The 14,081-nt window shown below is 39.2% G+C and overlaps 1 protein-coding gene across 2 annotated transcripts in view; it reads left to right on the top strand.

The window, feature by feature from the left end:
- The window catches only part of RBMS3 (RNA binding motif single stranded interacting protein 3), a gene marked incomplete at its 3' end in the record, with an annotated part of 434,589 nt that overhangs the window by 56,456 nt on the left and 364,052 nt on the right, over positions 1 to 14,081 (top strand). The window lies entirely within an intron of this gene.

Here is a 14,081-nt window from a genome sequence, read left to right as displayed (position 1 = left end):
AGCATTTTTTTCCCTCTTATAGAAACTGCACAAACCATTAGAAAGAAATGTATATGTGGGGCAGTTTTATGAGGGGAAAAAAAAAGTTCAAATACTTTCCAAATAATAACATTGAATCCAACTCTTGCTCATGCTGCCACAAAGTAGTCTGTGGCAACAACTGCTGCTTGAACAGCTAAAAACACTGAAGCATGTATTTCAATACAAATAAAAATAGACCTAAAAACGCTTAGTCTGAACTGAGTTCAGAAACTAATCCAAAATGATTGTATTCTGGGAATTGGCTGTATTCAACAACTGGTCATTTTCAGCATTTCATCAGGCAATAGTGTGAAAGAAATATCTACTTTAAAAGTACTGAAAATCCTAGTCAATCTCAGGCCAGAATTGGACAGAACAAATGGTAACAAGTGGTAGTGTTTCCATCTACTTTGGTGGACTCTCAATTCATCAAATGGTGACTGTTTGACCAGATTCCTGGGCTCATTTTGGCCTGGGTGAGCAATAGCAATAATGTCCTTATCCTGAGTTTGTTTTCCCTGACATAAGCCTTTTTTCACATCTTCCTCAAATCTGGATGAAAACCAGCCCCTGTGGCATTCTGTTTTTCTTCTACAAACTCCTAGGGAAGCATCCCATTTTTAAGATACCTTCCAAGAACTATAGAGACCACTTATACATTATCTGAATTCCAGATGTGTACAAATCCAGCCCCTCAGGCTTTTCAAGGTGTAAGAGAAAATTCTTCCTCCTTTTTTTTCCCTGTTCCTGTCAAGAGGACATGACATCATTTCTTAAAGAATGTTTATTGAGTCTCCAATTAGGAATATTCTCAAACATTTCCCATAATGGAAGTAATGCCTGGAATTGTTATGGCAGAAGAGAAACATCATCTCATCTCACATTGCTGCCCTGATTGTATCATGGTGGCCTGACATAAAGGCAAAGGAAGTATTTTTCCCAGACATGCATTTCTTGAAAGACCTGCTTTTGCTCTCCTCCTCTGAGCCAGCAGAGCTACGTGGATGGCTGGTTCTGAGACTGCCCGTTCAGTCTGACATTCAAACTCAAATGGAGCCCAGGGATGATGCCCATGTTGGTGCCTGGCCCAAACCTAGCCCTGGACAGGAGGAAGGTGTCAGCAGCACTACAGTGGTTTTAAGGGCTGCTCTCAGATGCTGTGCTAAGTGCCACTCCTCTCTTTGGGCAAAAGTCTTCCCTCCCTGTTTGTCAGTTGCTCTGTTTGCAGGAAAGACAGAGGAGAGATTTTCCTAAAGCTGTTGAACAAGACGAAATAATGTTTTCTCAAAATGACTGGAACCACTCCTTAAGCAAGAGAGAACCTGCAGGCGGAGGAAGTGCCCCTGCATTCCTTCTGTATTTCAACAAGAGGACAGGCACAGGCTTTTGACAGGTAGTAAGCAAAGTTTGATTAATTGACTTATCTATGGGAGATAGAAAGAACTGTAGCAGTCAGCACTCTGCTGGCTTACACCTCCCTAATACAGTTCTTTGCAGAACAGAGCAGTCAAATAATGACCACATTTCCCCCCCCTGCACACACACACTTTCTAATGAGTTTTTGCTGAGCTTGTAGTTCTACTAGGGATGTCCTCCTGGTTTGATAATTGATGCACAGAGCCTAACCTTCCTTGGGACAGGTGTGCAAAAAAAAAAAAAAAAAAAAAAAAAAGTAGTTTATTAGCAGGTGTTTTCATCATACACAGCATCCCTTCTGAATTGTAGACTCTTTATTGCTACTATTACAGTTAGGAGCTCTTCCCAGATTTGTCTTTTGCTTGCCTTTAGTACACAATACATGAATTTTTGAATCCAAGTTTTACATCTGAGTGGCCTGAAAACTTAACTGCTGTTGTATTGTGAGATAAACCTAGCTCCTCTTCTCTTGCGGCTAACAGATGGATGCATCCACTATGTCACATTAAAAGAATAATTAAAAGCTTCATTTACATGTAATATCAAATGTCCAGAAATAACTGCACTCTGCTTTGAGATGTGCTGTGATATGTACTGTAACTTTGGATTGTTTTGGTTTTCTAAAAATAATAAATGACCCTCCAAATAGTGGTTGGCCGGAGGCATGCGAGAAGCAATCCATAGTGTATGGATTTGCTCAATGGCATTTAAAGGACCCTGATTAAAATTCAGCCCAGGCTGGAGTGATGAGAAGACTGTTTACTGAGGGCTGTTTGAAGTCGTCCCTTGCACTGCAGCCAGACCAGAGGGATGCACAGATTGAAACGTTTTACCTTGCCTGTCTGCATCTGGCTGTCAGGAGCCGATGATGCTCTGAGAGAGAGGTATCAACATTCTTGAGAGGTCTGACTGCTGCTGCTTATGAGTCTTAATTTTCATTGTTTTCAGGCAGCACAAGCTCAGCATCGGAGATCATGACAATAACAACAACCTTGTTAGCTAGATCTGTGGTTTTTTGTTTACTGCTACAGATGCTACATTTAGATACTTGATTTTAATGTAGTATGCATTTGAAAGTTTGCACTGTAAAAAAGACATCACTTCTATTCCTTTTTTTCCCTTAGCCTTATCCAAGTACATCTTCATGTGACTCTGAAGAAAGATGAATATATTATAGTCCCCTTTTTTCTGTCTCCTGCTCTGACTAGAGTATATAAGTACTGTAGGAAAAAAAAAACAACAACAAAGAACTCACAGACACTGTGTTTAAGCTCTGTATTGTTTTATATTGTGTGTTCTTTTGTTTTGTTTGGGCTTTTTTCTTTTTTTTGTTCTTTTCAAAAAGAGGACTTGTTTTAAAAAGAAAAGCAAAAACAATTTTAAAAAACAACAACAAAAAAGGAGTTAAACATGCAATTAAAAGGAGAGATTATTTAATTTTATTTTTTCTTGGGTCTGGCACTTGACTAGGTTTCGGGCTAATAACTGTGAAAGGACTTCTCTTATTTGGCTTCCATATGTACTGTGTAACCTTGGGAAGGAGAGATGCAGGTGGTACAAAAGGGTTTAAAACAAGTCAGTTAAAAAAGTTTGAAGAATAGGGTTTTCCCTCTAGAATGAATCCTAAGTAAAAGGGATGTAAACAGGCTCCATTATTCACTCTTAACACGTGGAATGCTTGCACTATCTTTAAATTACTCCTTGGAGTACCTATCCACTACTTTTTAAAAAATGTTTCCATGGATTCATGGAAATACCTACTTGGTATATAAAACTGCTTAACAGAAATTATGAGAGTCAAACCATCATTAATTAATGAATAAAGTAGAATGCAAAGTGCCATGCTCTTCAGGATAAAAGGATAGAGGGGAAAAAAATCTAGGTAACAAAGGAAATATTTTTAAAGGATGTTGATAAAGACTTTGAAACTCCTGACATTGAGTATTTTATCACTCAGGGTAATTCTGCTGGGCTGTGGTGCTGAGAGCTCTGTGGTTTCTGCTCGCTCTTGCTGTGATGTGAAATGAGAGTCTCGCTGCCGTGACCAGCTCAGACACCTCTGCTGGAAGTTTTCTGAGTTTTCCTTTTGGCAGGCTGTCAGATATTTGGGTGTTTTGTCAACATCCAGAGTGTGTTATCAGGCTCTGGTTTGGCTAATCAGTTTCTGAGTGTGCTGGGACGGGTCCTGTTTCCTTTGGGGTGCTTTGTGTGTGTTGTTTCCTGTCTCACATGGGTGTGTGTGCAGCTAATAGCTGAGTGTAGGAGCAGGGAAGCTGCACAAGAGTGGTCACAGGAATGTGGAATAGACAGTTAATTAACACATGATAAATCATTATGTGATACTGATTTCTTCCAGTATCTCCTAGAATTATGTTGGCATGCTAAGCTCAATTATAGAGAAGGCATAGAAGTTAGTTTCAGAAAGGGTGGGGCTCTGAGAGCTTATTCAGCCTGGTTTGTCTGCTGTACTTGGATATAGGCAGATATTCTGAACTAACATGGTCTCATCCAAAGTTAATCACCATTCTTGAATCTATGCTATAGAGAAAAATTCATCTGTGTCAATACTTTCAGTATCAGTTATTGATACTGATTGTTACAGGCCAGGGATTTTCAATAAACATCTAGGTGTATGTTGTGAAAAACAGTGATTCAGTAAAGTATGTGGGAAATGGATAATACTGAGATAATTATCTAGGAAATTGGAAAAAATAAGTAAAGCTTGGTCCCAGTTTTGATAGAAGTCATTGGTATCGGTTTAAAACGCTTAATTGCTGCTTGTAAATGGTTATCGGGAGTTATTACCCATTTAGAAGAGTAGGGCTGCTAACATCTGAAATGGAGCAAAAAGTGGCAAGTAATTGAGCCTTGAGGGACTCCCTCACTTAAGGAATCACAGTTGATGTTCATATTGCAGTTTATGGGTGTGTGCCTGTAATGAATACACTTATGGTTAATTACTTTTTTGTCTAACATTGGCTGAGCTATAATCAAAACTCATCCAGAAGTATAAATGATCATAAAATGCAAGGGAGGAGCTGAAAGGGTTCATGATGCTGCTCAACTAGTGGTGAGTTTCTGAGTTGCAGTCTTCTTTGAGGTACTCCTTTACAGTATAGTGCAGAAAGCTCCTGGACAGAGGCTTATTTTTCAGTGACCTACTGGTGCAGCTAAGTTTTGATAAATTTAGTAGAAAGAAATTGACACAAATGTGAGCAGAACGGGTTTAATGCTTTTTAAAGACATTGAAGCATCAGTTTCAAACAATAGCTTAGAACTAAGTAAAGTAACCAAAAAAGACATGGGTATTACCCTTATGTCTGGAGGGAAGCAGAAACACAGTTTTAAATTTTTTTTTCCCTCCAACGAAAAAAAATTTGATGTGAGTCTAGTAGTTTCTTACATGTCCTGCCTAACATTTGAAGTATATGCTGATAAAATTTTTTTCCTGTGTTAGTGGCAAGCTTTAAAATTCCAATAAATTCAGTGGAGCATCTGTAAAATGACTGTGGAGAACTGTTGGACAGTTGAACAAATGCTTTTGCCAGTCTAGATTCAGAGTTCAAAAAATATCAATCTTATTTGTACTGGGGGTAAAGTGGGGAACAGACCAACAAGGAGTGAGATGTGGAGGAAATTAAGGGTAGCTGGCAAACAAGAGCAGAAGTAGTCTGGGTGAAAACTAAAGCACCTTCACATCCCATGGTAGTAACTGTGCATTTAGCTTTGCATGGGTTGTGTGACCTAATGTACTGAGGAGCCATTTCCCAAAATGCTGTTGCAGACAATAAAAAGAACTGTGTCACTTGACAGCTAATTAAGAAGCAGAAAAATCTCCTCCTCCCTCTGATGCTCTACTGAGTCCTCAGCTGTGCAATAGAAACATATATGAATGGCACAGATTCACGATACCTTTGCATTGCAGTGTTCATGGTAGTGTCAGCTACTTCATGCTAATAAGATAAATACAGGAAGAATGTCTTCAGACTTTCTTACAAAATGTGAATTTGTTTTCTCTAAGGTCTTTGTTAGTCTTTTCAGACAGGTGTCATTTGTAAGGTTTTTGCTAGTACCCTATGTCATCGAAACCTGTTAAGAACTCTGAGCTTCATTTTTAAACATGTGCTGTCTACACTTATTTTTTTCTACACAAAAAGAATAAAGCACAAAGAAATAATAAAAAAACCCCTTGAAATGTCAAATTAGCATCTTTGCGTTTTTAAGTGCCTCTAGAGTGAAGGCCAGTGAAGATTCACTCATTCTTCCTTGCTCAGCGTGTTTCATAGTCCAGATCCCCAAAACAGCTTTTTTTGGTGGAAAATCTTCCCCTTTTTTCTTCCCTTGGCTTTCCATCTCCATCTCTTACATGAGGATCAATTGTGATGTCTTTCTGTAGGTAGTGAATGCAGCAGTACCTTTGGACAGGTATCTTTTCCCTGTTGTTGTGATTTATCCTTGCTTCAGGTCATGATGTAGTTTTGACTGATGCTAAGAGTGCATGTCGGGTGCACGGCAGTGAATAGTTCCCAACAAAGCTCCAGAGGGGGTACTTGCAGGGCAGCTGCTGCTTCCTGTGAGCTGGGACTGCCTTTCCTTTCTGTGGATCAATCTACCCACCAGTGATGACAATGGGAATCAAACAGCCCCTAAAACCTGTGTGAAAAGCAGCTGAACTTTGTTTCACAAGGTAGAAAAAAAAGAAAGAAAGGTTTTCAGGGACATTCTGAGTAGAGGACATGCACAAGTATGTTTGTCACATTCCCCTAGAAGGCTGGTAGTTAAGCATGCATGCAACATCTGGCCTGCTAGGACACAATCTGTGTGTTGGAATGTGGGCTGTAATTTCACTTCGTAGGGTCTAATGCAACATGACTTACATCTCCGTGTGGGTGCTGCTAAGGTCTAGCTTTGTGTGTGGCTTTCAGGGGTGTTTAGAAATCATGTTTGGCTTGAAGCAAGCAAAAATTTTCACAGCCCTCTGTTAGACCAATTTATGCTAATCCTGTAAAAATTGTCTTATACTGGAGTAAGTAATTAATCCAGGCACAATATTCTCTTAGAATGTATCATTTTAGGCACAGGGATGCATTATCTTCTGCTCTAGTTTTCATACCTGTATAGATGTTCATTTTTGTCTCTGAGATCTTGTAAACTTTATAGGGATGGTTGAAGTAGTTGTGTGGAGAATGATTTGGTATTGAAGATGTGCTTGGTGAGTACATGATTTGTGATGCTAGAGAGCAGCTGGATGAAGCTGGTCAGTACTGTTTCACCTAAATTGTCATCTCCAGTATGGCTGACCCTTAACAAAGATACATCTAGTTTTTTTTAAACAACTGTTATCTAAGAAATAGAAGAGGTAAATGATAAACCTTTGAATGTTCATCTGTTCCATGTGTGATTTTGAGATCTAATTTTTGAGTCTCAGATCATCCAAAACAGGGTCCCGTGCAGGTTTCCAATGGCAAAGCTGATTTCACTGGGAGAGCTCCTTCAGGTCCTACAGGGTAGCTGCATGGCACAAGATTGTTCCTGTGTCTGTGACCTTAGTGCCGTGGTGGTGATGTAAACTGATGTAGAGGAGGATTCCTCTTTGTGGGCAGATTTTAAAAGTCAATGCAAGCTAGAACTTAAAGCTCTCTGGTTCATCACTTCAAATGCAATGTAGAGTGTTGGGACAGAGACTGACAGAGACAGAAATGGGTAACAGCTTTTACAAAATGTCATATGGTCCTTAGTGAAACTACTGCATCTAAGTTGTATTAAAAGTATGGGGACAGAAAAAAAACCAGCTCTGCTTCAGAAAAACCCTTCAGAAAAACCATCAGCTTGAATTTCACAGTGCTAGAATTTACAAAATCAAGGGCTTGTTCAGGTGCAGTTTGATCTGGTACAGTTTGGGGCACGGCATAAAGCCCACACCTTCAGTTGTTGTCTTGCCCAGAATTATTCACCTACCAGTTGCTGTTTGTTTTTATTGTGGAGAAGCTGTATTCCATTACAAGTTACAGTAGTGTTGGTGCTATGACTGAGACTCTGGCTCCATAATGGTCCCTGGAAGGATGATGTGTGGAGGGCTGCTCCTGCCCAGCCACACAAAGCTCTGAAACAGGTACAAAGCATTTCTTGCTGTTTCCAATGCCACTTTGAGTGAGGTTTGTGCTCACATGTGCTGCCAGGAGTCTTCAACACTATTAGAAGAAAATAAAAGAATGGCTTTCTAGTTAGATCAAATTACCTTGTTCAGACTAAATGAAGATTAAAAAAAAAAGAAAAGAAAAAAAAAATCTATTTCCTCCTTGTTGTGACAGGTCTGGCTGTCAAAGCCCATACTGTTGCAGTGCTGCCCTGCAAGGCAGTTGCAAAGTCACCCGAGCTGTTTGGCTGCTTTGCTAACAAAATAAGTGTGGCCGGAGTGTTGCAACACTTGCTCAGGTAAGTAGTGTTTCAAACACACCACCAGCCAGAGTAAGCTCAGCAGCCCCAGCTACTACACTAAAAAACCCCACTGCTTTCATTCTGTGTTTCAGCTGCAGTGTTGGAGGGGTGCAGGCAAGGGTGAGGGATATATATAATATATATATCTGATATATAATGCACAGTTGCACTTGTTATGTCTGGGGACTTTAGGAGGGCGACAGGCAGGGCTGGATTTGCTTCCCAGGTGAGGCCCCGAGTGTTTTGGCCACGAGAGCTGTGTTAGCATTTCTGTGCTGGCTGGTGAGGGATGGTGTCTGTGTGCCTGTGGAAAGGGAGTGGGTCAGTAAGTGGAAGCACATGGTGTGGCTGGCATTGCTGCTCCCTGTGTTTGCAGTAGGATAGAGTTTCTAAAGGATTAGATAACACGCCGGAGCTCCATGGCGTGCAATTTTTAAACTGTGTTTACAGTTCAGGAGGTACTGTGAGTAGAGATGATTATGTCCTTTAAGTGCTGTTTTTGTTGCTGCTTCTGTGATAAAAGGAGGCTCTGATGAAGACATTTTTTGCTGGCAGATATATATTCTCAGAGTTGTTGCTGTGCAAACTTTTGGGGGATGGGAGCAACCTGCAGAGATACCTCAGCACTTCCCTTTAATAAAGGCACATCATTAAACCATTTCCTGCACATCTGAGAGGCTGTTGGAAGAACAAGATGGTATTGAAATGAAATTAAAGAACTGCTTGATTTTTTTTTTGAGAGTATTATTTAATTTAATCTTTTTGTAGTATTATGGTTTCTGGGGAAAAATAATGTAATGAAGACAGCAGAATTACATTGATTCTGTGGTCTGAGTAACTAGAGGGAGAAATTCAGTCTCTCCTTTCTCCTTCTGAAAATATAAAATATGGGAGAGAGTACAAATTGTAAAATTGTTTTACCGTGACAGCTATTAGATTGACTGAAGCAATCCCTGCAATAAAAGAGGCCTTTTGCTGATGTATGTTCCCTATAATGTGTATGTATATGTATTGTATACATTATGTAGGCACAAATATACATGATCTGTATAATGTATGCATTATATTCATATATAAAGCACCATGAGATAGCATAATGGAAATAAAACAGATTAGAGGGAAACCTCCTTGTGTCCCAGGCTAGTGATGGGTGTTGGGTACTGGGCAGCAGCACATGGGCCAGGCAGGTGCTGGGTGGCTGTCAGGACCTTGTCAGATGGTCAGGGCTCTTTCTGTACGTCTGTCCTTGCAGGGTTCTTCATGTCTGGCCACAGCCACGAGTGGTGGGGATGGGCGGGTAGAAATGTTTCTGATAATCAGCACACTCCCCGCAGAAGAGCAGTATCCTCTTGTTTCAGGACAAGAATGACACCTCCATGTCTCCACTGTGTGGTAGGGATCATGAAAAGCTCTTCAAGCTATTATGAGCCAAACAGCTAATATGGTTTAGATGGTAAAAATGAAACAAATAATTTAGGTTCTGGTGATGTTTGGAATTGGAAAATTTTATTCACCTACACAGAATTTCTGTCAGTATGTGAAGAGTCCAAAATTCATGGTGGAAAGATGCATAAAATTTATAGCTTGGAAGGTGCAGACGTAGCAATACAGCTCTGAGTATTCAGTGGAGTCCTTGCATGACCTTTATTCAGCAAGGAGGTGGTCTTGCAGCACTTTACTGCAATAGCTCTTTGCAACATATTGCTCAATATCATAATGGCTGCAGAAGAGCCAAAACATCATACTCTTTCTGTCATCTTCAATATTTTTCCAGAGTTGTGAGCCAGCTGCATCTAGTTTGCTTTTTTAATTTTTTTTTGTAAAGAAGCTGACAATCCCACGGACTTCCGTAACAATGAGTTGTCCTCGGTTCGTTTGTATATAAAAGCTACAGAGCAAAGGCAAGTCATGTCTTTGTAAGTCAATAACTGAGACATGGATGAAATGATTATTTAGCATCCTAAGGATATGAGAGGGATTTTTTTATTGCTGGTCTTTGAATTGAAAGGTTGAAAATATCTTTTTATATGTGAATATGGACATGGTATATTTTATCTGTCACACTGCATTTTGATATTTTCCTCAGAGAAGATGAACCTTTAAACATGTTTCAGCTAAGAAAAGGTATTATTTTTTTCACATAAAAGCCTTGCACTTTGAATAAATATTAATGCTTCATGTTCAAAACCCTGTGTTGAGTCTATGCTGTTCTGTTTACAATTTATATATATTTAACCTTCAAAATGTGGATATTTTAAAGGCTAATCGTTAAAATGCATGGCTAAGACATATTTCTGGAAGTATAAAGTCAGAAGTAATGACTTTGGGCTCAATCCTCCAGTTCTTTGTCTCCCTCATACTTGTTTGGATTACAAATCAGAGCAAACAGCTTTTTAAGTTATTGATTCCAAAGTGGCTCTATGCTTTCACCGATATTGAGCTGAAAGGATGGGTCAGATTTAGCTTGACACCAATGACAGCTTTCCATCAGAGGACTGGTTTTGTTCCAGGTGCCATATGGAGCAGACTAAAAGTTGCTGCAATTTATATCTCACTAGTGTCAGTCTGCTGCTGATGCTCAGGGTTTGCTGTGAGGCACCTCTACTGCCTGGCTGTGGGGAACACAAGCAAGGGGATGGTAACCTGTCCTAACAATAAATACTGCTTGGAAAAAGTGAGGATGGAACAATTTTCAAAAATAATAAGGAACTACCTGAATACATTTAGTAGTGAGAGGGTTTCTCTTAACTTCCTTACATTGCACATGTCTCAGTGAAGTCTGTGTGAGGAAAACAGCCCAACCCACAATCATGTTACATTAGGTGTGTCTGCACCTATAGAGGGAAGACCATGGTTATAGCACCCCATCCCATGAGAAATGTAAAACACTCAGCAAAACCAAGTCCGTGTTCTTTACTGGGGTAATGAATAATCTGAATTTATCTCTAGAATTTCAAGTAGTACGTATTTTAATTGAAAACTAATTCCTTGGTAAACACCAACTTGCTGGTAGATATCTTCTAAAGGAGGTTTTTCAGCCTTCACTGTGTTTTCCCATAATGTAATTTAGTGTGTCAGGAACACTATTCAGTAAAAGGGTGAAGCAAATGTTGAGAAATTTGTCCTTTATCTGTAATCTTTCTTGGTCAAAAAAAAGAAGCTTTATTTTTGTTGCTCCTCAATTTAAATAATGTCAGCCAGATTTGACAAGTGGCACCGGTAAAACCCTGTGCTGAAAAGCAAACATCAAAGATATTATGGAAATCTTGTTTAAGGTTCTTCAATGGTTTGTAATTATTACTGATTTTTTAATGGATTTAATTGATGGGCTGTCCTATAACTTCACCATTAAAAGTTATGGCAAACTCTTTTTTTCTTTCACATTGCCTTCAGTCACAGAAGTAATATTGCTGATGATGACATACATGGTGAGAAAAGCCTTGCTGTTTTTCTGTTTTCTGGAATGGAAGAAAACTATGTTTTCTTAACTTGGAGTGAAACATTATTTTTACAGGCTCCACAAATGCAAAATAAACAATCAACTAATGAAGCGGGTTCCATTTTTCCCTAATCCTTTTCCCTGTTGGCCAAAAGAAGAGTATGGGATAGATGTAATTGTTGCTAACATGTTTTGAAAGCCCTTCCAGTATTGGAAATAAAAAATAACAGTTGAATTGCATAAAAGCATACTTGCCTATATGTGCAAGATTTACACATTCAAAAGATTACTTGGGAGGGGAATCTCAAGGAACAGAAGTTAAGTAAAAGCAGAAAAAGTGCTTGTTTTGGGGAGGGCGGATCCAAAGACACCTGTTTATGAGTTTTAGTAAAGCACCTAGTATGTTTCCCAAGTTTGTGCATTTTATCTTTTATACGCTGTAAGTAGAATAAACATCATAGAGCGTATTTTTGTGATGATGCTTAATGTTTATTATTTTGTATTCCCTGTTATATGGTCCCTTTTAAAAAATAAGTTTCATAGTAATTTTCTTTCTACTGGAATTAGATATTAAAAAGAAGACAAGAAAGTGAAGATATAAATATATATACTGGAATTAGATATTAAAAAAAAAAAGAAGATGAGAACTCCGTGGTTCAGATATATCATAAGAAAGGACTGATCTTGTTCTTTCTGTTAGTTGCCTGTTGCTGTTGATGAATGCTGATAAAACAAATGTGATGGGACCAAGTCTTTTTAAAAGTAGTGAGGTTTTTATTGCCTCTGCTTCAAAGAAAACTACAACACCTGAACTCCATTCCCTCCTTGCTAAAAGTACATTCTCTTCCTTTTTCCCCTTCTCCTCTTCTTTGCTTAGGGCTATGGTTACAGTAATTAATTTTTAAAACAGGAAAATAGAGATTTAAATAGAATTAGAGAAAGACGCCTTTGTACTAGGTACTGTACAGTATGGTGTTTTAAAAGTCAGAAAATATATTAGCAGAAAATGCCTAGACTGTAATTTAGATAACAACCCAGACAATGAGCTAGCTTGTTAATTGTAAAGGCTGGTGGAGACCTGCCAGTTAGAGAACTTGTCTTTTTGTATGGCACTGCTTCTCACAGCTCTCCTAGATGGTGAATGACATGAACTTTTCTAGTTTAGGCTTTACTTCTTTTAACATTATTATTTCCCCCCTTTTATTTCTAAAAAAGAAAAAACAAACAAACAAAACAAACCCACCAAAACAAAACCCTCCTGGAAAAAAACCCCAAAACCAAACCCAAAAAGTCCTTGTATCAGAAGAGCCATTAGTGGAAGTTTTACAAGAGTATGTAATAATCAGCACTGTGAGGAAGCAGGCAGATTGGGTGGTCTGAAAAGCAGGGTAAACAGAGATCTGTGGCCTGAACATTGGTGCTGTAGACATCGCTGTAAGTGCTCTTTAGACCAAGTATGCAGTTTGCAAACAGTGAATCTCGCCAAATTACTCATCTGAAAACTGTTTCTGAAATAGCAGCCATGAGGTATGCAAAATTACATGCTAACAGCCTTCAGACACTTTCTTTTTTTTTCATCTGCCTTAGAGTAACTGCAGTGATGGAGAGGCAGTCAGGGAGTGTCTCTTCAGCTGTTTGGCTACAGGCTGTTCAGTAGCTCTTGGGGGAAGTTTTCTGGGGGGAGATGACCCAGGCAGCACTCCAGCCCTCCCCACTGCATTTTTTAGAGGGCACTGGATAATGGGGAAGATGACCCAGCAGGCTGGTCCCCAAGCCTCCAATCCTCACTAAAGCCTTAGTGCTCTTCAGTGACAGATTTTGAGAAGCAGAGATACTGTACCCGATGCAGAGGTAACCAAAATTTCTGAGGTCCCAGCAAAGAACTGAGCACAACTTGTCCATAAACAGCTGAGAAACTCTACTGCACCTCTGCAAAGCACTAAGCATGTGGTTCAAGTATTCTGTTACGCAGAGGGTGGTAAGAAAACAGCTCTGCTGGAGATGGGAGCTGCCCACTTCATCTCAGAAGGGTTTTGGTATGATTGCTTCCTGCTCCCAGTTTAGGCTAGGATTTCCTAAGGAATTTCAGGGAATTAAGCGCAAGAATGTCACAGCATTTCAATGGGGTTTAGGTGCCTGATGCTGCAAGGGCTGAGCTTATGCAGAATGGCTCTAGTCCAATTTATGGTGTAATGTCAAACTGATGTAATTAAACTGATGCTAAAGACTGTATGCATAAGCCTAAGTCCACATTCTGTTCGGTTTATAACAGTTTAGTTTAAATAAATTAGGACAAAGACTTAAACTAAGATGAAGTATGTCACTCTTAAACTGAACTGTGAGTATATTTGATAAAATAGCTATGCAGGTGGGCATACTGAAGCTGTGTAGATATGGATATGCATTTCCTGGTCAAACTAACCTAAATTGCCTCATTTTCCTTTGCCAGAACAATAGTTCCACAAAAATCTCTCTTTGGGTGTTTGCATAAGCTGTTAAATTACTTAGTAGTTTCCTTTAAAGATTGATAGAAGTAAATTTTCTCTTTCATCTACTCTTCAACTTAAGATGCCCAACCACTGTGTCTCTACAGACTGGAAAATAAAAGGACAGCCACTCTTGTCTTTAGAGAAAATTCAACCATCAGAAGCACTGGAGCTTTGTGTGGTTGTATTTTACTCTCTTCTTGACTCTTTCTATTAACTCACCCTAAAGTTTGGTAACGCTTTAAAATTTTTGCCTGTGGTTTTGGAAGATAACTGGAAAA

This window comes from Fringilla coelebs (genome assembly GCF_963513975.1).
Source record: "Fringilla coelebs genome assembly, chromosome: 1".
Taxonomy (NCBI): domain Eukaryota; kingdom Metazoa; phylum Chordata; class Aves; order Passeriformes; family Fringillidae; genus Fringilla; species Fringilla coelebs.
Note: the sequence above shows the minus strand (reverse complement) of the source record. Positions and strands in the feature narration are given on the sequence as shown.